This window comes from Aphis gossypii, chromosome 1 (assembly GCF_020184175.1).
Source record: "Aphis gossypii isolate Hap1 chromosome 1, ASM2018417v2, whole genome shotgun sequence".
NCBI classification, from domain to species: Eukaryota; Metazoa; Arthropoda; class Insecta; order Hemiptera; family Aphididae; genus Aphis; species Aphis gossypii.
In genome coordinates this window covers 6,723,159-6,750,474 of record NC_065530.1, presented here as the reverse complement: position 1 = coordinate 6,750,474, position 27,316 = coordinate 6,723,159, and the positions used below count along the sequence as shown (strand labels likewise).

Here is a 27,316-nt window from a genome sequence, read left to right as displayed (position 1 = left end):
GGGATGGACTACCGGGCTACTGTATGCAGTATGAAATAGTCCATTATTAATATTTTACGTGCGCTTGAAACGCAGACGCGAAAATAACCGTTCGTTTGTAAATTCAAATAATAATAATATGTATTTTTAATATATTCATTGCATATATACTTCTCTATATAGTGCAAAATAATAATAATAAACTCCCCTATTATCTCCCCTCCCCGTACACAGTTACAATCGTCGTCAAATTTCCAAAAATTAAAAATAGAGGATTATTTAAATGTATTTTTTGTCACCATTCCGCATTTTTCCTTTTGCATTTGGACACTATACAATCGAAAATAATAAAAAAGTTATACATTATAACCAACCGTTGTTTTAATTAATTTACGCTTTTGTTCTTGTAAATTTCCATCTAACACAATGATGATTTCATAATGCAACTATATAATACTATTATTTAAAACTGTATTTTAAACACTCATTAAGAATTTAAAAGTGAACATGGACGGATTCAACGAACACATTAAATTTTCTTTTACGTGTAAAATGTAATTGTGATTCCTTTAATAATTGCAGAATGTATACATTACATACTACCTACGTATTATATGGATTTTATTTTTACTGTTTCTTAAGTTTTAGTCGACAATGCCTATATGAGATTATGATTTCCATTTAATATTACACTTTTAAAACCTTTAATGTCTATAACCGTATGTACCTATAATGGTTAAAAATGATTTACATTACCGTGGTTTGTTTGAAAGTTTCATGGACGGTTGAATTTTTAGATTTAAATAATAAAATATTCTACCACACAATATTTTACAGTTAGAATGTATAGAAAGTAATGTTTGTTTAAGTATTTTCTAGTAATGAAAATATCGAATGCATTCCAACCAAATGAGTTTTTTTTTTCAGTTTTTTCAAACCAATCAACTAATAACTTACACACAGCGCACGGTATAGCAATATCGATCACTCGTCAGTGTGCATTTTATGCATCAAATATCAACATTTAATACTTCTCGACGAATTTACAAAATGTAAAATCAGTAAGTAATTTAAACTTCAAAATTCAACTTTATTTATTTTATACCCAAGATATGTTAAAATGAAACTCTAAAGTTGTTGTTTATCTAATCTAATCTTAGGTAGTATTCTGAACAAAGTAGGTATTTCAAACAAAGGCTTCACTTGCATAATAAAATGGTGTTCTTTTTCATATCTTAGATGTTCTTTATACTTTACAGATATATTATTGAAATTGATGGACGTTTTTTTAATACGTATCACAATATTTGACTGTTGATACATACAATTTTAATGATAGAACAAGCCATCTTTTTAATTAAAAATCTCTTTAACAGTACATACATTTATTTATTGAAATATTAAACATCTTAATATTAACCAATTTAAACGTTATTTATTAATATTTTTAAATTGGAAAAAAATATATATTTTAATAATCCTTTTTGAACCATTATGAACCTATTTATCTACTCGTCTCATTTATATTAGAAGGAAAAAATATCAATAAAATGTATTGCGTTATTGTTAATAATAAATCTAAAGCTGAAAGTACCTATTTTGTGAGCGGCTTTGTTTATGGTTGGCTATTGAATATTTTTTTTAAATTCCACACAATTTATGAAATGATGCCACTGATTCCAATTATACTTTAAATACTGAATGTAGTTAGAATACTATTAAAGTGGTTTTTTTATAATATTTTAATCCTTTTAATTAGAGCTGAGATTTAAATACATAGGTGTTTTTTTTATATACACAAAAATGGTCCTTTCAAAAATGTAGTTAAAATTGTTTACAAATCCTAATAATATTGATATAAATGATATTTTTATATATTTTTCATATTATTTTTTAATTGCATTTGATGTATAATGCATATTATTGTATATTTTAACTATAAACACGAAAAACGCATTTTTCACGAAAGATTTTAGTCATACAACGCTAATTCAAATACAATAAAATCCGCGTTAAAAATAAAATAAAATAAAATAAATAAATTTTTCGATGAAAATAAATTTAAATCTTTTACACATAGTATGAATTTATGTCATAAAACTGACAAATATATATATCGTAGTGTGAATACTATAAGTTTGATTTTTTGAAAACGTATCTATTCTGGATGCTTGTAAAAAGTACCAAATCTGAAAATAACTAAGATTTATAGTATAAAAAAGTATTACGGTATAAAACTTCTATTTCAATAAAACCAAATATGAGCTATAAGTTATAACTAACGTAATAAAAAAAAATCAAATATTCAACTAATCTAGTTATATTATAGGCCACGTAACAATGTTATTACTTGGAGGGTGGATTACAAGACGTGTGATATTTTTATAATTGCATTTTCAAAGGATATGATATCACTTTTAAAAACAGTATTATATTATATTATTACGCTAAATAAAAAATAAATTACATCTACTGAATATCGAAATAAATGAAAACAATTATTCATAATATTTTGTATCTTATAGTTTGTATACAAATTTATAACTTTGTAATATCTCTTTTGGAGACACTTATGACTTTTTTTTATTATCTAATATGATAGGTACTTACTAAATTCCATTTAGTTACCTATATAAACATTACAAACAGCTTTACGAAGTTGTAAGTACTTCTAACTATCAAAAATAGTTTTCCAAGACTCAAGTTAAACCTAGGCAAACTTATAATAATTTCCATATTATTATTTTTAACTTCGTTTGTTGAAAATATAATTACTTTAACTAAACTATTTTAGATTCTGAGCGGAGCGAGGAATGTATTGTTTTTACAATGATGTTTATTTCTTTTTTATTCTGTAAACACTTTTTCTACCCCTAAACTTGCTCAAAAGTACAAGTGTAGCATATTTTCTGAAAGGTAATGTTCTTAAGCAGGTACTTTAGAGAGGTCATTTTTGGATTTTCGAAACGGTACTCGAAATAAAAGCGGTTAAAGAAAAAACGTACGATATCACGATTTCGTAATATTAAATAATTACGGACCACTAATTCGGCTTTGTATATCACCATAGAAACGAATAAAATTAAATAAAAAAGATCTCCTCGTCCGCTCAGAATCGTTTTTTATCGAATGCATTGCATTCAAATCGAATACCTATAGTAAAATTACACTATCCTGTCCGAGGACCGAAGGGACGATGGACAAACATCCACCACCGAAATGCGATGACCTACTATTTTTTAAACTAATCGTTTAAATCTCACTTTTATGCAATAAGAGTTGAATCGATCATCATACTAAAAATACATTTTCTAATCACTTGTAATAAACATGAATTATTAAAAATTAAGTTTTTAACATGCCATTACATTTATTTAGATTGTTGACAAACCCGAACAAAAAATATTAAAATATAGATTTTTAAAAACTGATAATTATTTATGTCCAATGTCCATGTATTGTTTACGATCACCACGCCAAAAAATCTTTGTTAAAAAACTAATGCAATAGAGTAAAAAATAAATGATATTGACGATGATTATGGCACGTCCGAATAAAATATAACACCAAAAAAACAAAAGAGGAAAACTTTTACATTTTACAAGTAACAGGTATATAATATATTAAATTTAAGTAATATAAACGTAGGCATACGAGTGTCGAGTTGATACATAAGTCACGATGGAGATGGACAGACGAGAAATGTATAACGTTGACCTTTGATGTAATTCCTATCTACTCATAAATCGGATGTAGTCAAAACTACCCCAAGATCCATTTAATATAATATAATATGTATATACGGTAACTCGTAACTGTAGTGCCATTTTCAAATCGCGGTTTTCCATAGGAGCTTAATAACAACGACAACAAAAAGTCCTAAAAGCAAAATAATGTTTTACGTTGCGCTGGAGTGAGTTTCGTATAACCATGTATTGATATTTTGTTTTAAAAATATACGCTTAAATAGGCACCACTCGAGTGAAAACAGATTACATCAAGTGTGAGGAGGTTTGATTGATAAGCTTCGATACTTAGACTCGGTCGTGCAAATAATCGGAGATTTCGATGTGAATAAAACGGCTTGTCCAGTCAATTGATCGCGCACAATCGATCGGGTCGGTCAATTTAGTCACATTGTTTTAATTTAAAACCAAACCCAATTAGATTAGTTTTAACCGATTAAACGCTTATAAAATAATCGCCAAAAATCGGTATTTATTTATGGGCGTACATATCATACTATTAACAATAATATTTAATCACCTACTGAAAAATTATTATTTATTTCATAAAACAATAACATCAGCAGCAAATGTTTAGTTAAATAATTGTCTAAATGTAATTATGTAAATTAAATAAATTAATAGTAAACCATAATTATTGTGTTTGTTTAATTAAAGCAAAATAAGAGGACCGATGACCAAATTAAAACTTCTATGTAATAGAATAAATATTATTTTAGACTTTTATACAATATATACGTGTTAATATTTTCAATATTTATAAAAATATTGTAGTTATAGTTATAAAATGTTTATTATTACTACATTAATAATTAATATATCTACGATGGTTTATAGCTAAATTAGATATTATACTCAGTACAAGAACTTTTATGATGTAAAAATAATAAAATTCTAAACGTTTTATAGTAAAGAAATTCTATGAAATATTTGATAAAATGCCATTTGCACAATACTGTCTAGTTATTTAGTGTACAACAATGTCCAGTTTTCAATTTTTAAACGTTTTAAATCGTATTACATAAAAGGATTTGTATGAAATGAAAGATAGCATGTGGTGGCAAAAACGTTTTATGAAATGTTATCATTACCTTTTAGCCCGTTTAAATAACAATCAATAAACAATTCAAATTTAATAACACCGTATTTACCGCAGGACTTATCCGATAAGTTTTATAATTTATTTAAAGAATTAATTCTATTTTAAAAACATATAATATGTATGAATGAATACTATACAAATTTAAAATAAATAGTAAAGCATTTTATCTTTTATATTGCAATTTTATTTTTTTATAGTATATATTTTTAAATTTAATAACTAGTAAAAAAACGTGTGAAAATGTGTTGCATATGCAACACATTAGTTTTATTTTGATATGGAGATACTAAACAAATGTATGCAAAACATACCCTTAGGAGTAATTTTTTTACTTCTTTCAAGATTTTCAAGTTACATTGTCATTATTTTCAAGTTAACAGAAAGCGAGGGCCATAGGGGACATAAATGCTATCTACAATAAAATAAATTACAACACTAAATAATGAATGATAATAAAACACTGATAGGTAGCTAAAATCAAAAATAAAATAAACTCTAATGAATGACATCAAGAATTAAGATAAAGTATATTATTAAGAGGATATTGGCGCACTTTATTTTGTTTTCTTTCCCTGACCCAGACGCAACATCGCCATTCGTGTCCAGCTGAACCAATCTTGTACTGTTAACTTAAATATTAGATCGAATTGATCTATTATTAAACTTAGAAATATTATCTTCGCTTATAAGATGGTACACAAATAATGTTTTTAACTTGAAGTTTAAAAATTAAACCAATTCATTCTAATATTAAAGCATAATAAAAATCTAATACTTTTTATTATTTATTTACTACATTTCAATTTTTTTGTAAATTAATGATAATTAATTATAATTTGTAATATTTTATAAACTCATAATATGCTAAAACAATTAAATTTCATAAAAAGCCAGCGTAAAAACACAGACAATGTTCTTATCTTTAAATTTAATAATAGGTTATTTCACTCAAATATACAATAGAAGATAAATTTAACTGACCGCAAACTTGCTATATATTGCACATGCTTTAAGCAAAGAAAAAAAATAGTACGGCGCTGACATTCTCTTAATCAATTGCAGTATACGTTTTTTATTATTAATATATATAATTATATAAATAGTTAATAGATAATCACAAGATGTTTAGTTAAGTACAACTGTGATTGTAGATGGTTAGATTAAAATGATATTGAAAATGAAAACTCTTATCAATTTTTAATATAAAAAATGTTTTATCAAATAATACTAGTAATACTAGTATTTAATCCCACGATAAAAATGTTATGTGAATAATATATTATTGATACCTAAAAAAGTAAACTAGTGATAATATGCACAGAAATAATGACCAAGGTACTAAATATTATTATACCTAATTATTTGCCATCGACAACAATTAAACAATAAACTTTATGTTTTTTTTTTTTTCGTGGAAAAGAGTCATAAACTGTCACAGTGATACTGTTTTCAGAGCATAGTAAAAATAAATTTACCACCCACCGTATCATTAGCCATGATACGTACTAAGAAATTCTGAAATAAAATTTGATTATGTCGCTTCAACAATATAATGGCAAGATTTCCATAAAAAAAAAAAGAAACAGAAAAATACCAAAGAGGCAAAAAAAGGATAGAAAGGACCTTTTTTCATTCCTCCGTTGTCCCGTTTTGATTCGCCTTATCAGATGATGCCGGTCCAGCAGTGAAGTATTATCGAATAAAATACTCAGAGAAGTATAGTATAAAACAAGCAGGATGGTAAAAAATTCACAAAGCGTGTAATGCGGACAGTGTTTCCCGTTTACCTCGTTTCCTCATCCCGGCGGAGTATTTGCACATTTTGAAGCAACCCACATTAACAAGTTACATGTATCCGACGGCAGCCGGTAATTTTTCAGCGAATTAAATACCTCCTGTAACATATCCCATTTAAGTCCAGACAACACTGTTTTTTTTTTTTTTTAAGTTAACCAATTCAACGATTATATTTGGTTGAAAAATATATATATTTATTTTAAGTTTTTACTGTTTGTAAAAAAAAATTTAAAGTGCACCAATAACGATATATGTATAATATTGACAATATTGTACGTACGTTATCAACCAAAAATACAATAATTTTGTGTTCAAAGGATTAAAGCATGTTCGACATGTAAGTACAATTTATTAGTCCTTTTACATCGATAAAAATAAATAAAAAAAACCAAAACGATAAAATACAGCAAACGAAAATTTACTCGATTTTCTTGAGCCATACAGTAAAGTTTATTTTCATTATAGCTTTTTTTTTATTGTGTAGTAACACTTAAAATGTCAACCTAATATTTCACCAGTAAATAAAATAAGTTGTTTATATTATGAACTATTAGTTAAAATTACCACTATTACTTTCTGGTTTTCATTTTTCTTTAAATTGTATACTCATTATTTGTTATGATTAAATTATAAATATGTTGTATGTGATCCAATGGAATAACACTTAGTGTTCATAAAAATACTTTTTATCTGGTTTTAATGTAGTGACGTAGAATTGTACGCCAACGTTTAGCCGCCGCAAAACATGTTTTGAACGGATGGTGGTGAAACTTACGTAAGCTAATATATAAGGATTAATTTCAATTTTAGACTTTGAGATAATAAATATGGGTATAATAATAATAATAATACAGTATAATATATTATAATGTACGTAAGATTGTATATTGCGTATGATAAATCAACATTAAAAAATGTATATACTTATCACAAAATATTTAAAAAATTATTTTATTTTACATATTTTAACATACCTACACATTAAAACAAAAAAATAATATTAATAACATGATTTCAGGCTCAAATAAATATTTTTAAATTATAGGGGGGAGGGGATTGTGTATAACTTTTTGAGTTAGGTATGGCGATGGGGGTTGTTCTAAAATTGTCTAAATGATATAAACACTTGTAAGAATAATATCTATGGCAATGCCAATCAGTCTAAATTTTTACATTTTTAATTTTTCCATTATGTATACTCATCAAATGTACTAATAAATTTAGTAAATATGTTGATTAATAAATACATAAAGAAATCAATTGAATGATCTAGGGATTATTTTATTGGTTTATTAAACACAATTTATTGGCAGGTGTCAATATATAGGTACAATTTATTATTTTGCAGTATTTATATAATTTGGATTGAATCTTAGCGTCAGAAGTTTGATGTTTCAAACCTCATAAGCTACATAAGGTATTATCGATTATAATAATTGTATTTATGTTGTACATAAAACGAAAAATTAATTAATGTGTAATGAATTCATTAATGTAATATAATGTTACATACTCGTACATGAGTTTATATCTAAATTTCTTCATTAAAAAATAAATATTTTCATTTAACAGCTTATAACATCTGTATAAGCGTAAAATAATTATAATTAATTTGTAAATATTATTATGACGCAAAATCAACTAAAATCTGTTATAAAAGTTAAAAACCAATGATATTAATAGATTTCAGAATGATCTAAAAGTTAATAAATGTGTAGTATTATAATATAATAAAAAATGATGATAATAATACAGCATTGTAATAATATTCAACATGGCTTATAAAAAACATACACTAGGTACATGATATTAATATTTTTTTGGTAACCATCAAAAATTACGAGTATACGTGTTGGTACTAATTTTATTACGCAGTACTCTACCGGCTGCATAATAATCATTTTAATATATACATATTACACATAAATATATACCTACATAGAAACAAAATAAACCTTTTGTACTGAAACATTATAAAATCTTCCCCCTTAAAATGTAATTTACTGTACAGATGACAAACAAAAGCCACTAGCAAACAATAAATTAAAATTGTATTTATTACCTTATACCTGAACATTTCTAGGAACTTGTCTCAGGAATACTTAATGGTTATGAATAATTATAAATATGTTTACAAAGAAAAATAAATAATGAAAAGATAAATTACTAATTGAATCTATGAATTGGTATACTTATCTAGTTGTAACATGATCTGAGTAACGAACCGACTAGTTGGTAGCGACTCTTGTACGTATTTGATAATTTCCGAAGACAAAATTACTATGGCAGTATTTCCATCAGTTTTGTTAGAAAATCTATTAATACATTTTCAATAACTTGTAGATTTTTATTTATTTTGTTATAAATAATACAAATTAAAAAAAAAAATTTAATTATTCAACTTCATTTTTTAAAAAATCGTATAAATTTTAAATTGTATTCTAATATCTACTGAAAAATATGTAATAATGGTTTTATGGACATTTTGATATTATAGCAACCAATTTTTCAAACTCAAATCTAAACGAATTCGATCTGATTTTATATTTTAACAAACATCTTTTATATTAATAACGATCTGTAACTAAATAATATTTCATTCAATCATAATATTATATTGGTTCTTTTTAAAATTGACAAAATGGTTATTTTAAATGTATACACTATATAAAATATACTATACACAATATACCTAGTATCATTGATTATATAATATACATAATATGTAAAAAATAATATGTATACTATATATAATCAATGCTAGTACCTACGCATAAAATAATATCGAATAAGTTGTTATGGCCACTGATATTTTTTTTTATTCAGTTGAAACACGTCCCGTACACGTTTTACTTGTATCATAGTACAGTTAAATAATTACATCACTATTTATTTTATTATTATTATTTCTATACATCTTCGCTGCAGTAATTTTTACCTTGAAAATAGTAATCAAAATTAACTGCACATTTTTTATACCTATATAGAACATTTTTAATGAATACTATAATATGTAACATTATAGACCATTCATTTAAAATATATTCATGTGCTTTCAACTTTATACGTGAAAACTACTTTATTCTTTTTATTATAAAATGATCAAGGCGTAGGCTTTTCAAAATTTACATAATTTAGATTTCAAGAGTCATATTTTTCATTACAAGATTCCTGTAAAAATTTTAAAATAGAAAATAGCACACTTGTTAGTACCGTATTGAACTTTTAATGAATGTGTACGTACACTACACCTCGAATATTATATTTATAACGGTAATCAATTTAACTTACATCCCAATAACTATTAGCTATCTATTATTATTATTTAGTTATCAGCTAGACTTCTTCCGATATATCTTAAAAAGAACTAGATAACGTGAATATTTCATTCGATTCGATAGAACTTTGGTAATGTATTTCCAATCCTCTAAACACTCGTATGTCAGATGCCAAAAAAAAAAAAATTATCGATTGTTCATGGCACAACAGTAAAACGTAGGTATACATAAGAAAAATATAATAATTGGTTTCCTTTTATCTTTTTTTTTTCTTTTTTATCCTAGATAATAAAGAAAACCCGTTTTTGGTAAGGATTGAATGCATTTTTTCTTTCTCCGACCTAACTAGCGGAATTCCATACAATTTTTACACCGGCATTTATTTAGCGACAATTCAACGATATGTTAGCCTTTCTCAGTACCTGTCAAATCCAGAAGAGATTTATTTTCCCTGACCTGAGAAGGCCAATCACTTAAAGCGCTGTACAACAATGCATAGGGGAGAAGGAGTGAAAAGTTAACAATTAATTCGATATCTGGAACAAATTCTAAAGTTGAAAAACATTGTATACTTTATGTAATGGAAGGCTTTCCATTGTAACCGTTCGACGGTACCCTTCTCATCGTCTAGAACTTTCATTAACACGAAAAAAAATGCAAATTAATTTTACACGGCTAATCAGATTCGTTTCGTCATTCACTCATCATTCGTCAGCGCCATTCCTAAAAATAAAAATAAAATAATTACTAAATTACCATAAATTTCATTGATTTTATAATCATATTTCTCGAGCTTTTATTCTACGTCAATAACTTCATATAAATTATAAATAGAATATGCTCGGATAATCTACATAAATTGATATTGAACCAGTATTTCAGTTAACTACGAATCAAATAAAACATATTCCCATTAATTTTATCAACTTTAAATACTTTAATCATAAACCGTAATTAAATGACAATAGCGATTTCAACTCAAAAAGTTTTCTTCAAATATAATTGTTTAATTGTCATATTAATAAAGCGTTAGAATAATTTTCATATTCTAAGGTTCCTAAAATTATTTCTTTATTTTTCAGAATCTGAACAAACAATTATACTATAGTACCAACCTTAAACGTATATAATTATTTATTATCTTATATTAAATCATAAATACATTTGGCTGAATATCAAACCGTTAACTAAAAAATTAAATAATCACATTGACCAAAACAGTGTAAAAAATTTCATATTATCATAGTAAAATTAAATAATAATATATCTAGGTACATTCTAGAACTGATTCTGTACAAAGCTCTATTTTCCTAAATATTTTCAAGAGTTTCTATTATTATAAAATTTTATTTCCAGTGTTTTCTAGCAAAAGCCTTTTAAATCAAGAAGATTCAGCTTCGTTTTATTTTTTTACAATTCGCTATAAATAACTAATAATTAATCTAATAAACGATGGCCTACAGTAATAGAGTTAAAATATGCTTATTATTAAGTACTAACTTTTGAATAAGATGGACTTGGCATACATTTTAAGAGACTAAGTTCCCCGAGCTCTGCTCCCCCTATTCTTGCCAATAGTAATAATATAAAAATACATTCAATTATTACTGTAAACGTTGATTCCACAGTTTGTCTAACACGTTTTTAACATTGCATACTATTTCATATTTTTTTTAATTTTAACAGCGTTAGGAATCAGGAGTTATTTATTTATTTATTTATGAGTATGATTATATTTTATACGCTTAACGCTTATGAACAATAAAGTCTGTTTTACCAGTATGCATACGAACTTTGTATTCTCTTTTATATGTACATCGCCAAAAGAGTTTTAAATCGTCAGAAAACTAAAAGCGTAAAATAAGGACATGAAACCGTCACCGTCGCGATTCGAGTCAATTAGCACCATTTCATTTGTACACTAAACTAACACGATTATTATAGGTGAATTCTGCCGCGTATCGCCACGTTGCAATAAATTCTAATGTAAACTGTTGTAATACCTAATCAATAGAAGTACTGTCTGTATTATGTATAATATCCGTAAAATACGGCATCGATAATACATAATGTATAACAATAAACGATCATATAAGAGATACTATTAATTTAGTTATATTGTGTACGATTATTGTACATATCATATTGGTTTTATAATTTTTTTATAAGCAACAATTTAATTTTTACTTGGAATCACCCAAAATATTCCACTTAATATTATGTATGCAATAATATAATGTAAACGGTGTTACATATTTTCATTATTTTTTAACGGCCAATATTGTGCCCAGCGACCAACTCGAACACGTTCATTTGTCTATTTGTCAAATATAAACGCTGAAGAAATAAAAGAAATTGAAGATACACCAACCAGTAATAAACTTTGTGAAGTAATAACTGTTTACGTGTAAGACAAATCAACGATACACCATTGTATCCGTGATATAAGTGAAATCGAATAAAATATAACACCAAAATGGTAAATCATTATTCAATTTGATCGATGTATTTTAATAAACTAAATTAAAACACTTGTTAATAAAACCATACCCACTATATATGAGTACACCAATTTCAATGTTTAACATATAGTTCGTTTCAAATGATTTTCATTTTTTAACCGACTAGGAAGTTAGAATTCACATGATATCACAACGTTTAAGATTTTTTACTTAGAAAAGGTTTTCAATTTAAGTGTGTTTTTTTCTAGATGGAATTATTTTATTTTTTTCTTTATACCAATTTTAATAACGAAAATACAGTTAAGTACAAAACAGTTTTATGAAAATACACCCTCTAAAATCACGTTTCTAACTCATCTACAAATTAATCACTTTGTATTTTTCTTTAATCAAGAAAAAACGTTTAATTTAAAACGTCCCAAGTAATTTTTAGTCTTCTATAATCTCTATACTTTAATCTAAATATTTTATAGAGATAGATAATTTGCCCAGGAGGGATTCTGACTTTCTGATCTGAATTTACTTTTCATTTTATCTTTGTTTATAAATCAGTGATGGATATTTTATGGAATTTGGACTTAGTATCCTGCTCCTTCAAAATTTAACTTACATAATATTTCAATTACAAATCTAAAAAATAAATTTTAATTCGGGTGTTAGTGAAATAATTTAGTCCCTTTCCACACTTCAAATAATCCTCACAACATTTTACCTATAATGTAAACATTACACTGTTTTAACTGATTTGATTGTAAAACAAATCAATAAAACAATAATAAACTCACTTAAAGTGGTGTGAATTAATGAAATTGTTGTTGTTTTTGTATAATTCATCCAACTGTTTTTATTTCTTCTGCTGCTCGTCTGCATAATCCACGCAAAATATTAATAGTTTGTAAATTATATTATGTTATAAACATCATATTATATGAGAAGAATTTAATATTGTAAATACTTTTTAAATTTTTCGTGTAATTTTACCATTCGCAATATGAGTTCAACTCTCAACACATGTTGGATATGCATAATTATTTTTCTTTATTTTCTGCACCAATGCGCATAACAACCTTATGATAAAAGGTCTGTGGAATAAAATGACTTCTTTGCATATGTCATGGCATGGGCATCAGCTTCAGTGATAACGGTTCAACGGTTCTTTTATGGTTTTATTCAACACTTATGCAATTAATTAAGCTGACCTCCAAATATAAGAAAACAATCAAATACCTACCTAAGTATATACGATATAGATTAAAAATGGGATTTTTACTAAAAACTAATTCGTTATCAAACATTTATCGAAAATTAATAACGACCGCTTTTAAACAGTTCAAATGCGTTTTCATCAAATGTAGCGTTTTACATTACAATTTTTATATAAGTTGATGGATTATCAATTAATAATGTATGTATTTAACTATTTGAGAATAAGAACACTGATACCTACACCGTATTAAACCTTGGTTGAATGGTAAATATTTATACAATTAAATACATGGTTAACATTTTTATTAAATGTCAGCAGTTTGACAGTTCAATCAATGATGCTAAATACATTTTCACGAAATATTAATATGAATTCAAATTGCAATCACCTCGCACGTAAAATATAAATTAACTATTACCGTGTCCTCAAAATCTACATTTTTTTTTTAATTAAAAAACTTATAGACGAGTAAATTTAATCCTTAATTTTTTTTTTATTCTTCTAGTAAGTTTTAACATAATTATTTTCATAGGAATAAAAAATAAATTGATGCTAAGTAATTCAATTTTATGGCACATTATATACAAAAAAAGCATTCTATTACTATATAAATTATAACGCACTTCCAAGTTAATATAGTTTAATAAATTTTTTTCTATAAAGAGTTATCATAATATTTTACTATGATATATATTTATAAATAATATACAATACATACATAGGAATTTTTACCAACTATAAATTGGTAAAACTTGAACATTTCAAAACTAAATTAATTTACAGTTAATAAAATAAGCCAATTAAATTAACAATAAATTTTCATCATTATTTTAAAAGGCACGTGATATTTATTTATAACTTGTTTGTATTAAATTCTGTTATTTATGCAAAATTTAAAAAATTATATTAATATAGAATAACAAAGAGATATTTCTGAGCTGAAATAACATGTATGCTCAAATGTCAGTGCTTTGATTTAAGAATACTATGCAAAACATTATTGAAAATAATCATAGGCGTGCGCGTTGGACATCCTGCATATTATTAGATTCTTGGACGCAGAAAATATAAGGATTCAAAAAAAAAAACTGAGAGAGTTTTCAACTGTAACGTTGTCAAGTACTCGGGCGTATCTCTCAATTTAGTACCATCACTGTCACTGAAATGGATGTATGAAATATAAATTTGTTGAAAAATCATTTAATACCTACGAAATATGATTCTGAACGGAGACGGCCAGCAGCCTGCATTTCTAAGGATATTTTATTTTACATTTATATTCATAGTAGTAATTTACTTTTTGATTGGTAATACAGTATACATTTTTCCATCAACTAATCCATACATAATGGCGTCATTATTATTATATTATTTCATATACTATTAATAGCTATTGGCCGTCATTAACTTAGAAGTCGATTTCGTAGAATGGTGTGAATATCTCTGCGCTAGAAATAATATGAAATCAATTTAAATATTTTGAAAAATGCGTTGTTTAGAGTAAAAATACTAAAAATATTTTCTGGTGAAAAATTTCGTGTTCTGAAATAATATTTTTAGACAAAATATCTATAAAATAAAATGTACATAATATGTATCTTAAATATTTTTTTAATTGCTATAAAATCAATTTATATCAAGTCTTGTGAATAAAACTTTCCCGACGAGCATGATCGTTTGTATCAATATTTATAGAAAAACCATTTTTATTTAAAAAGAAAAAAACAATTTCAAATGCCTATAAACAGCTTAATAATGGTCCAACTATTTTCGAAAATATCATTTTTGTGTATACAAAATAGTATAATAGTTGGAAAAATATCACAATCGTATATAAAAAAACGTCGATAAGTATATTATTATTTTTTTTTTATCTTCGATGGTTTCATATAATGTATAATAATATACATCGTATATCTATATATTTTGTATAGTATTATAAAACAACTAAAATAGAAGGATTATCATTTGAAAAAAGTAAAAGTTTTGTTCTGTTGTTCAAGAATATGTGTATTGTACTATTGTGTTCTTAACAACTTCAAACTATAGATAGTAAATACGTATATAATATAAACACATAAAAAACGAAAATTTGTCTCACGTTCAGACAAGGCTGACCATCGTGGGCATTCTCATAGGGAAGTTTTATGAATGAACCTACCCCGTGGTATAGAGTTTCCTGTTTAATTGATATTTAGTAATAACAATCAAATAAATAAATATAATCAACAGTGTTGTCATCGTTTTTCACAATATTCGTATATCAAGACGTATTGATATTATATTAATTGCTCAGTTTTCAATATATTTTCATACCTCTTCCCCCCAATAAATAATCCTCAGTTAGGATGAAAAACGCGAAGTAATAATTATTATTATCGTCACTCGTCCGACGGTGCCGGTGACGGCGGCCGAGTAGAAAATCGTTCCATGCGCAATGCGAACGGGAAGTACGGGGGAAAAAGTTTGAAAATCTATCGTACGCTTACGGTTTGTTGTTCGTGAGTTTCGTTCGCGTCCCGTCCGCTTAAACGATTTATTATGATATAATATAATACGGTCTGAGCATTATACATAACAGCAATCATTGCAAACAACGTCCGAATGTCGTTTCACATTTTCACAGGTAGGTACCGACTGTTTTATAAATGGGTACAGAGTCTGTTCGCAGGATTCTCGAAACGCTATTAGAATCGTGGACGCCACCTGCTCGCTGCTGCTGCTGCTCCTGCTACTTCTGCCGTAATACCTGCAGCTTCCGGATGCCGCACTTCCCCTCCACAAGTCCAACGGCGAGCTTGTCCAGAAAAGTTTTTTATCCCCATTTTCCGCCCGAGATCGTTCGTCATCGCGTTCATTTCGTGACGCTTTCCCAACACCCGCGTCCTCTCCTTACCCCACCCCCCTCCCCAACATCCACCGACAAACCCGAAACGGCAAAGTCACGACTGTCCTCCGACTACTGCGAACGGCGAGCCGCGAATGTGATGCACGTGTCCATAATACCACAATACTTTTCATCTACACGTAACAATATACATATCGTGAATCGTCCTGATACCATTATAGGCACCTATCATTGTTCGTATAATAATATATTACATAATACCTATAACCTCAGCGTACGATTTTATAAAATCTATTTCGTATTAAACTACCCGTCGCGATGACACAGATTGTGTTCGTGTCGATTTTCGTACAACACAATAGTTTATTATATATTATTATATTATGCACAATACCTTCTTCTAGACGACATAATAAAATACTTTCCGGGCCGACGATGATTTATTATTTATTTCTTGTTGTTTTTTCTTATTTAAAGATAGCTTGTATAATAACGCGTATAAGAAACGGCAGACCTCTCGCCGTGTTTACTTTGCCGAGGCGGCAAGGCATCAAGGATTTATCATTCGTTTCCGACCGAATTCAGAATTTATAATTTGTGCTTGAAAATTGAACGACCGAGTGCACGTTAAGCTAAAAATAAATAAATCTGCTTTATGATAAAGCCTACCAAAATGACGCGAAATAAACGAAAACTACAATATTCAATATTTTTTCAATTTATATTTAATATAATTCCAACTAAAAGCTATTTATAAGACTGCTTAAGCGTATTTTGACCATTTCAAAAATGAAAAAAAAATGTTTTCTAAAAAAGCACACGTCATAATAACAGCCAATAATATTTTTAATCATTATTTCAAAATGAAAAAATATCCAATATAATATAATATTATGTGTTATTGTAACAACAAAAATTAAATATGAAATTAATATCACCTTTCTTTTAAATACTTGAATAGATACATTTAAAATGTATTCGTATATTGTTTTAAACTTTTTATTGATTTAATTTTAGAATTTAGTATAAGTTATTTCAATTAAAATACAAGTATATTATTTATCCTTTTATAACGTAACATAATAAATATACACTATACAGTACACGAATATAAGACAAAATTAAGCTTTTTAAATATCTTAATCATAATTTGAAAATGTTAATGATAACTATAAATTGAGTTTTAAAAGGCCGGGAAATAAGGGTTTTATTCCGTTACTAATAATGGATTATTATTAAAAACGTTTAAAATTATAAAATCCTACATTTACCTACACACGTCGTTAATTTCAAAAATTACGTAAATAAGCTCCATAATTCAATAGTCAATTGTATAAATAAAACAATCATGCACAGAAAATCATGATATGTTATACATTAAAATTATTTAATATATATTTATATAGTATAAAATAAAAATTTGAAACATTAATATTATTTTATTTCATTTAACTACGAATATGCTAGTTATGCTATACTAACCAATTTTTTTTTTAGTTATAAATCCGTAGATTTGTTTGTTGCAGCTCTCCATGCTTCTCTATCGTAAGACAATTCTTTCAGGTCTTTGTAATTCCCTTTATTCGTATCCTGCATTATCTGTGTCATGTATTCTGCCCTTGGTCTTCCTCTTGCAATGTGTCCTTCAACATCTCCTTCAATTATTTTCTTTAGTAAACTTTCATGCTTTAGTATGTGTCCTATCATCTTACCTCTTCTGGATTGAATACTTTTCCATATTTTTCGTTGTTCCTTTATTTTATCTAGTACTTCATTGTTCGTTACTCTCTCGGTCCATGGTATTTTAAGTATTTTCCTGGAGCATCACATTTCAAAGGCTTCTAGCCTTTTTTTTCCATTGAGTTTACTGTCCAAGTTTCAGATCCAAAGAGCGCTTCACTCCAATATAATACTAACCAATATCGATTTTAATAAAAATCAACTAAATAAAAAATTTCTAGTTAAATTAAATTATAATACTTATATAATCATAATTTATAAGAATCGACCAAAATTATTATGATGTTATGTCACGACAAATTTATTTTAGGAAATCTCATTTTTCTAAGAGCTTGAACACATTATGTATTAATATACGAGAAACTAAAATGTAATATTATAGTGTCTCGCAATTTTCAATCTGTTCACTGAAAGAGAAAAGTTATAACAAACATTTATAATCATGGTTTCCTGTTAAGGGAATTGAATAAATGTACGTGCTACGAGCGTATGTGTATAACACTTTAATCACTGCTGGTTTTCAACATCGTCTATCGTTATATACACACCGCTTCATCATATTGGACATCAATCATTTAAACACGTTATAACTTGTTCAGGGCCAATTACTTCAGTCGATACATAGAAATTTAATTTTCCGCTGCATGAAAGTAGGTAACTCAGTAGCACTATGCCATTTTGCATGAGCATTACTATTAAAATTTTTAAGGTTTATGTTTAAAATTACAATACGTAAAAATAATAAAAATAAATATATATATATATATTTCAACTAGTTCCCAAAGCAAGGTAAAACAAATTTTGAATTCAACTTTTTAAACTAATTATAATTTATACTAAATATAACAGTATAAATCGATTATATTGAGTTCGATTAAAGTTAATTGTCCGCAATTAATATAAACCAGATTTTTAGCTTCTACCAATAATAAGAATATCTCTACTATAATACTTTACTTGTACTTTTTATGTTCCAAATTAAGTGAATATGATTATTGGTAATAAAAAAAGAGATACGACATGATTTTAAAATTTGTCATTATTAAAATAAAACCACAAGCTAAAATTAAAATACTACTTAATTATCAACTTTAATGATTGTTTAAAATCTTAATTGTGATGATTCGTTTACCGTAAGTTTATTTAATAGGTATTTTATTTTTAATGATTTATTTCACAATATTTTAATATTTCTAAAAAAAATTTTTTATAATAATTATCTACATCAAAAACGGAATGATCTAATAACTGAAGTAATTATAAGTCTTTTTTTATATTTCGGCTTTGCTAACAACTAATAACTACATTTTAAATACGTATAGCTACATTTTAACAATCTGTATGAATTTATTAACTATTAATATTATATCTTCTACAATATTATAAATGACAAATAATTCAAATAAAAAATTCATAGCATTAAGAAGCTTTGCAATCAAGGAATATTTAAACATTTTATACATTCGTTTTCGTTACATATTATTTTTTAAAAGTCCTCTTTCAATACCAATATTTTGCTTGAAATAAAAATATATTGTTACGACTTGTATAGTGAATTTTATAAACAGATACCTAATTAATTCGGAGTTAATTACTTATTGTTAATTAATTAAAAATATTTATTGAAAAATAAAAATGTTGCCCAAATCTCAGTAATTATGTTATTACTTATTGGATTCTTTTTAATGTTTGCAGATTAGACCTTTTTACTTAAATCTACCAATGGAAAATAAATGTAATAGTTATATAATAATGTGTGCTTTTCCCCTGTGTGTCGTCACATTTTCACACTTAAAATTTTCTAAATTTTAATTTATTTTAGATAAAATAATATCTAATATAAGACAAGATCCGTTGTATGTTTTAGTTAAGTAGCGTTTTCAAATTTTAACAACATTGTCTATTAAATATAAATATAATAATTTTTAAGTTGAAAAAAATTGTTATTAAACATTAAACTATGTTACATATTTATCTTATAATTTACTATACACAAAGAAATGATCAAAATATTTAATTTAATATTAAGATATTTTTATCGCAAACTTAAGAACAACATTCTACAGTACGTCGGTATTAATAATAACTTTTAAGGATCACGTCTTATTTATGAAAACAACAATGTACATATTATTATACTATATAAACAATTGAATACATGCATTATACACATTAAATAATTATTAGTTATTATTTTATAGCTTCAGATTTATTGATTTGCAATTTATACGCTAATATTGTATTAATAAATATTTTTACCTTGAGCTAAATATTTTTGTGTTGAGGTATTCTTTCGTAAGATTCTTAATATTCAATTGCATCAATGTAAGAGCACAACTCGACACCGATTACTTTAACGATAGAGATAATATGCAAGAATTTATTAGATTACTCGTAATTTAATCAAAACAAAATAATATTGAACTAATATTTTTTACATTTATTGTTTGTTAACCATCTTTATAACTTTTATATAATCAATAATAATGGATGAAATCAGTTAAGCTCTTCACTGTAAAAATCCATTTGATTCATAAAAATTTGATGTTTTTGTCAAAAATATATGCTATTACATACCTAGTGGCTATTATTATTATGTAATACACAAATAGAAAACATAAAATAAATTTTTAAATGCTATGCTTCATTTATATTGTATTATATATTGTTTTGTGCACAATTATTTAACATTGAATTCAAATTTAACGCGTCGGTTATAGAAACCATTTCAATGAAAAGTAATCTACTACACCTAAGAAGCAATTTAACTGGTTTTTTTTTAATAGTTACATTTTCACTGTTCAATAATATTTTAATAAAACACCTACAAAAAAAAAACAGCCAATGTTACAACAGTTAGTTTTATAAAAAGAAAATATTGTTTTATGCTCTTCTTTTTTTTGTTTAATTGCTTATTAAATGTGAATTATGTATACTTACCTAGTTTTCAAAATATTCTTATTATAAAACACGTTATTATTATATCAATTTTTCATATTTTTCTACTTCTTAAGCCCAAATTTCATGTATCTATATTAATTTTTAGTGATATAAAATACATTTCAGGATAATTTAAGGGTTACAAATTTTAATACATTTTATAAATAATTAAAGCATCGTTAGTGCATAATATTATACTATCAAAATTTGTTAAACATTTTACTTAAGCACTATATACTTAAGATAATATATCAGTAACTGTACCGTTTTACTAAATAAGCAATTAATAATTCTCATCGAAAAAAATGTCTCAAGTATTTTAATGAGCATCTCTACAACAATTATTTCTGTCTGAATTTATATCTTTATTGATATTTTCATGAAATATCAGTTAAAAAATGACTAAATGAAAAAACAAAATTTATTTAAAATTATTGTTTAGTATTCTCATATCAATGTATTAGTTATGCTATAACATTAAATTTTGTATTTTTATTAATAAGATATTTAAACAACATGACATAATAGTTAACGAATATTTTTAAAATTTAATTAATTTCAGTAGCTGGATGAAACCTTAGCGATATCAATAACTTAAGCTGTATGTTCAGTAATAAAAAAAAAAACTGTTCATTATATTTTTCTGCCAATTAATTCAATTCAGTTTATCATGATGAATAAAAGAAAAATTAAAGACACTTTTAAAGTGTGCAAAAAACCATCATCGTTTCGTAGTAACGACACTATATACACGCATAATATATACAGATATTTTATATTGAATTTATAGAAAATGATATAATATTAACGAAATCACAAATTGATTAAACTAAATTGTTACATTGCCATGGCAAAATAACAATTCACAAAGACTATTTTAACTAACTAAAATGTATACACATAAATAATAACTAATTAATTTTCTGCAATATAAATACAATTATTTTTGAGTGGGTACGAGAAAAATGTTTACACATCAACAAAAAATGTGTTTTGATCAAACATGCTATTAATATATACATAATGTTCAGCTTTAAATTTTGTGATAAAAAATATAAATGTAAAATAAGAACTTTTAACGTTCTGTTGAATTTCGAAAATTAAAAACAATTCTTATGATTCAATGTTCAAATTTTAAAGTAAAATGTATTATTTAATTCTTCGAAAAAATTATTTTTTGTACTATTGTACATTTCCACATTACCTTTGTATATTAAACTATTGTCCTTGCTTTATAATTTGAAATATTAAAGTACAATTAGTGTTTTAGTTATTATTATTATTATTTTTTTTTTTTTTTTTTTTAATGGTTGTTAATATGAATGACTTACGTTACGACAGTTTATTTTAACATTGGAAAATATATTGTCAACTTTTCAAACCTGAAAACTTTATTTTATTTATACTTAATATGATACAAATACAAATTATTCAAGTCATCAATACTACACCTATATTTTTTAAGATGAGATTAAAAGAAAATCGTCATCGTGAATAACTCTCGGAGTTTTATTTCGAGGTATCAAAGTTCGAAGAAGTCCCGTACTTGTACTGAACGATAGTGTGTCCCATATAAATCTAATATGTATAATTCACATGTTTTTTATGCGTATCATTTACTACCTTTAATAGCATATTAAATAAATATTATTCTATTCAATTTTTTTATCGAGTGTAGATCGTCTCACGTTACTTTTGGGATGTTAAACGTATATTATTATAAAACGATTAGACTGTGTTATTGCGAGTCGTATTACTATTATACAAATATAATTAGATTATTATACGAAATATTTAATATAATAAATTACGATCGTTCTTTATTTAGTCTTAATATGACCGTCGAAATGCTAAAAATTGTTAATTACCATAAATTTATTTATATATTATAATATGAACTACATTTTATTATATTATATTATATTATACAGTATGTAACGTATGTGTACATATAATGTATAATATTTAATAATATGTAATAGGTGCGTATAATGTTTACATGTGAGTACACGCCGGTACAAGTACTCCACCTCACCACCACCGTATCACCACAATCACCCCCGTCCCCTTGCTGTAGGTAAACCGCTAACAACATACAACACATTTTTGGAATTCCCGTTAAGGAACGGGGGCGTTGAGGCACGCGCCATAGGAAATAATATAATATTACCGTACACACAGATTTTACCATATATGTCGAAAATGCCGTTTAAAAAGAAAAAAATGTCATACGAACGAAAATACTGCCGAGTATTGTTTAAATAACATTCAACATTCATCATCTTAATATTATAGAGTGATTCCATATGCATTATCACCCTTATTTTTTTTTTTTGATTAAGATTTTTTTCAAAATCTGGTTTTTTTATCATTTATTTATTTAAGGGGTGTTCTAAAATGGCGATACAGACTTTTTATTTTAAAACGAGAATCGCTTGATTTTCCCGTGAATTGTTGATCAGACGATTTTTTCAGAAAATGTTTATGTATCTAAATCTTAATACAAACATATTGTTTTTACGTTCCTTATCTCTGTGTACTACGAATAATGTGATAACCAGATTGGTTAAATAAAAGCGCGACTTCTATCGGTTCAACAGAAATTATGAAAATATTTAATAGAATCTAGAGAAAATTATATTATACAAAAGTCAAGCCCCATTTGTAAAACAGTGATGTGTAGAATGCTTATAAAAACGTTTTCTGTTAATCATGTTGAGTTTTTTCAAACTTTTTAACAATGCAAATAAATATTTCTAAGTGTAAAATTTAAGAAAAAAATTTAAATGACAAGGACCACAATAGTGATAAAACTTTACATCATTAAAAGAGAAAAACTAATTAATAAAGATGAACTAAAATAATTTATTCAATACAACTGACTAACGACGACGTAGTTTAAATGAGTCTCACAAACTACATAAGAAGTACTTTTTATTTAAATGTTTATGACATTAAATTAAAACTATGTTAAAATATACGAAAAACGTTTGTTTTTTTTCTATTGAATTACTAGACAAAAATGGCCAATATTGGTTTATGAGAATACCCATTCTGCCACCACTGTCGGAATTAAACGGGTTGTTGATTGGTGTGGTGAAAAGGAGAGGTTAATCAGAAAATCTTTAACACCCCCAAAAACGTATGGCCAGCTTCCAAGGTTTCTCGCGAAAATGTTTGAGTTTCAATCACAGATTATCGGGTCGCCGGCACACGTTCACGCCGGAAAGTTGATACATTACGACCGGCAGTTACCACGCCATGATGTTACCTGGTTAAACACGTCTAGCCACGAATCGTGTACGATCGCATTGCCGGCAGATTGGTCACCGTATCATCGTTTTCGTAGTCGTTCAGACGGGCGGGGAGGACAAGCTATTGATTTTGCAATTACAAAAGCCACCGGAATCCATCATCGAGAGTCGTACAGTGCAAACATTATTTACGGACCGCTGATCTGCACGCAGCCCCCTTCCCCGCGCAAGGCCCATCACGTTTGGCACTGGACGAGGTACACACCCGAAGACCTGCGAAGGCGGGTCTGGGCGAGGGCTCACACGACTTTCAGTTTTGACATATCCCGTCATAATATATCTTCCAAAATTGCTTGTCCCTTCAATATATACATACCTATACACATATATATGCTCGTTTCGGTGATCGCCCTACGTGTTGTATACCTCCACACTCGTCTCTCCCGTACGCCACCTTTCCTCGTTGATTTCCACGTTGACGAAATTCTCCTCATCCACCCACCTCCTTTTTGCGTGCCGTAAGTTCAGACCGCAAAATCCTTTAAACGTGTCATCCCGGATACTAATACACACATCCGGATACCGAGTAGCGACTTATACTATCTATATACATTTCCATGATAATATATAAGTAAATGTAAGGACATATCAAAAAAATAATAATAATGAATGCAACTGCAGGTTACATTCATTAAAACATACCTGTTAAAACTGCATCGGATTTAAATTTTAAACAGTACCTAATATGTAATACATAATATATAAAAGAGAAAACACAGTTTCGGTGCTCCGTTAGAATCTATAAGAAGTGAATTCCGTTTAATGATAATCAATCTTATACTAGAACGATCGTCTAATAATACATTTCTTAAAACAGTCTATTTTTTTTTTAATCTTTTTTATTGGGTGTTGTAAATGTTGACCTAACCCTTCGATGATTAGGAGAGATTAAAATTTAATTTTCAAGTTGAAAAAAAGCATAGAAAGTAAACTTAATAAAATCAAGACTTAAAAAGGATTTCTAACGATGTTCGATTAAGTGATTAAATCGTATTAAATTATATAAGTAAAGGAAAAAAATGCAATTCGACCATAAGAAAATGTAGCGATCCAATTGCAGAAAAAGGATATTTTTTGTTTTACACACTTTTTTCTTTTTTTCCGTTACTTTTTAATTTAATAATATATATTTTTTTCAACACTCTACTAAAAATCAAAAATATCTATTAGTTCTGTTACTACTGTAAATATAATTACTAAATTAATTTTTATATTAAACATTTTAATCAAATAAATGTATACACGTAATATTATGTCTAATATTACAATAAGTAAAAAAAATATATTGTTATTATTTATTTATTTATAATTATTAAAAATTAATAACGTTTTAACTAAAATTTAAATTATATTATTATATTATATATTATTTTTATGATTGATATCAAATCTCTAAACGAAATTCATATTATTACGTTTTTAACTTTTTTTAATCTAATTAAATAAATATGTCTTTAGTCGATAAATTTACAATTCGTTTTAATATAGGTTTGTCAGGAAGATTACAAAGAATATACTTAACGTTCTACAAATCCGAAAAAAGTCAACAATTTAATATATGTGTAAATAAAATGTATAATATATTATTACTAAGCGGGTTAAAAAGTATTTGTTTTATACTGAGATCAGTGAAATCCTGTTATTTTATATGAGTCAGGATTAATATATTATAGATATACCTACTATAGATCGATGAATGATAATGATAATAATAATACAATATGCTGTTATATCATAAATCATATACATTTTTGGAGTGAATCACTATATTATATACGGTTTGTTTAACCAAACATGTATGAATGTAATTAATCTTAAACATCACGACAAACAATGCACACTTCGCTTAATAAATAACAATAAGAATTAGTAATTACTACAGTATTTCTATTTTAAAATTATACATAATATTATGTAATATATAAAATATAATGGTTGTGCAATTAGAAATAGGTCTACTTATGCAATTCTAACATTTTATAATCACTTTTTTTGTTCAGACCTTATTTTAGTTAATAAAATTGCTATCAATTGCTTACGCTATTCGTAGACTATCCTGCTTCAAAAATTAACATCAAACATTACATAATCACTTACAGTTTTTGTTACATAGAATTATAATTAATTAATTAACTTGTTTATAAAAAATAACAGCACATGTGTATAATACGTTTAATTATACCCATCTAAAGAAAACTGAAGTTATGAAATATAAATATAAACGCATGATATTATATTACGATAGAGTGCCTCCGAATTTTAAAAAAAATACCTAAGGTGCCGTAAGTCAAAAAATGTTGAGAACCTCTGACATATAATTAAATATTAAATATACATTGTAAGTTATGAGTTATAACTATAAGTTCAAATAATTAAAAATCAACTGCTAAGTTCCGGATGGACCAGAAGTGACCGTTACAAAGTAGAATCAGGTTAATATTCAATTTTAACATATCAGCAGCTGATTCATCGAAATATAGGAAATAAAGGACGATGACGGACCTTTGATGATCGAGATAAATTCAGCAGAATAATCGCGACTCATTCATCGTGAACCGAATAGGTAGCTCCCGTCGGCACTGAGAGTCTGAGAATGTATAACATTAAAAAAAACTGCACTGCTGTTGTTGAATATAAGAAGCTGGTACAGCGATGTGGTAAACTCGACTGGTTCTAGTCCAAATATCCTATGACCAATACTTAGGTGCGTATACCCTGTTTGATAATCTGTTCAATATTTTAAACCACTAACTAAGAAATTTATCATTTGTATGTTAATGATACTTATATTTTGTTTTGTATTCAATGTATCTATATCAAGTTATGTTATGTGTATCAAATGTATTATACATTTATTTAATACGAGTATTCTTATGTAAAAAATAAAAATTACTTATTTGTTC

General features: G+C 26.4%; 1 protein-coding gene across 4 annotated transcripts in view; it reads left to right on the top strand.

Annotated features, from left to right (window-relative positions):
- LOC114128730 (leucine-rich repeat-containing protein 24-like) overlaps window positions 1-27,316 on the top strand; it is a 153,988-nt gene that overhangs the window by 113,983 nt on the left and 12,689 nt on the right. For 2 of the 4 annotated variants that reach the window (XM_050210313.1, XM_050210303.1), the window contains one exon: window positions 907-1,040. The exons of the other annotated variants lie outside the window; for them this stretch is intronic. The gene's annotated coding sequence lies outside the window, so the exon portion shown is untranslated. The remainder of the gene's footprint in view (window positions 1-906; window positions 1,041-27,316) is intronic. 4 annotated transcript variants of the gene reach the window in all.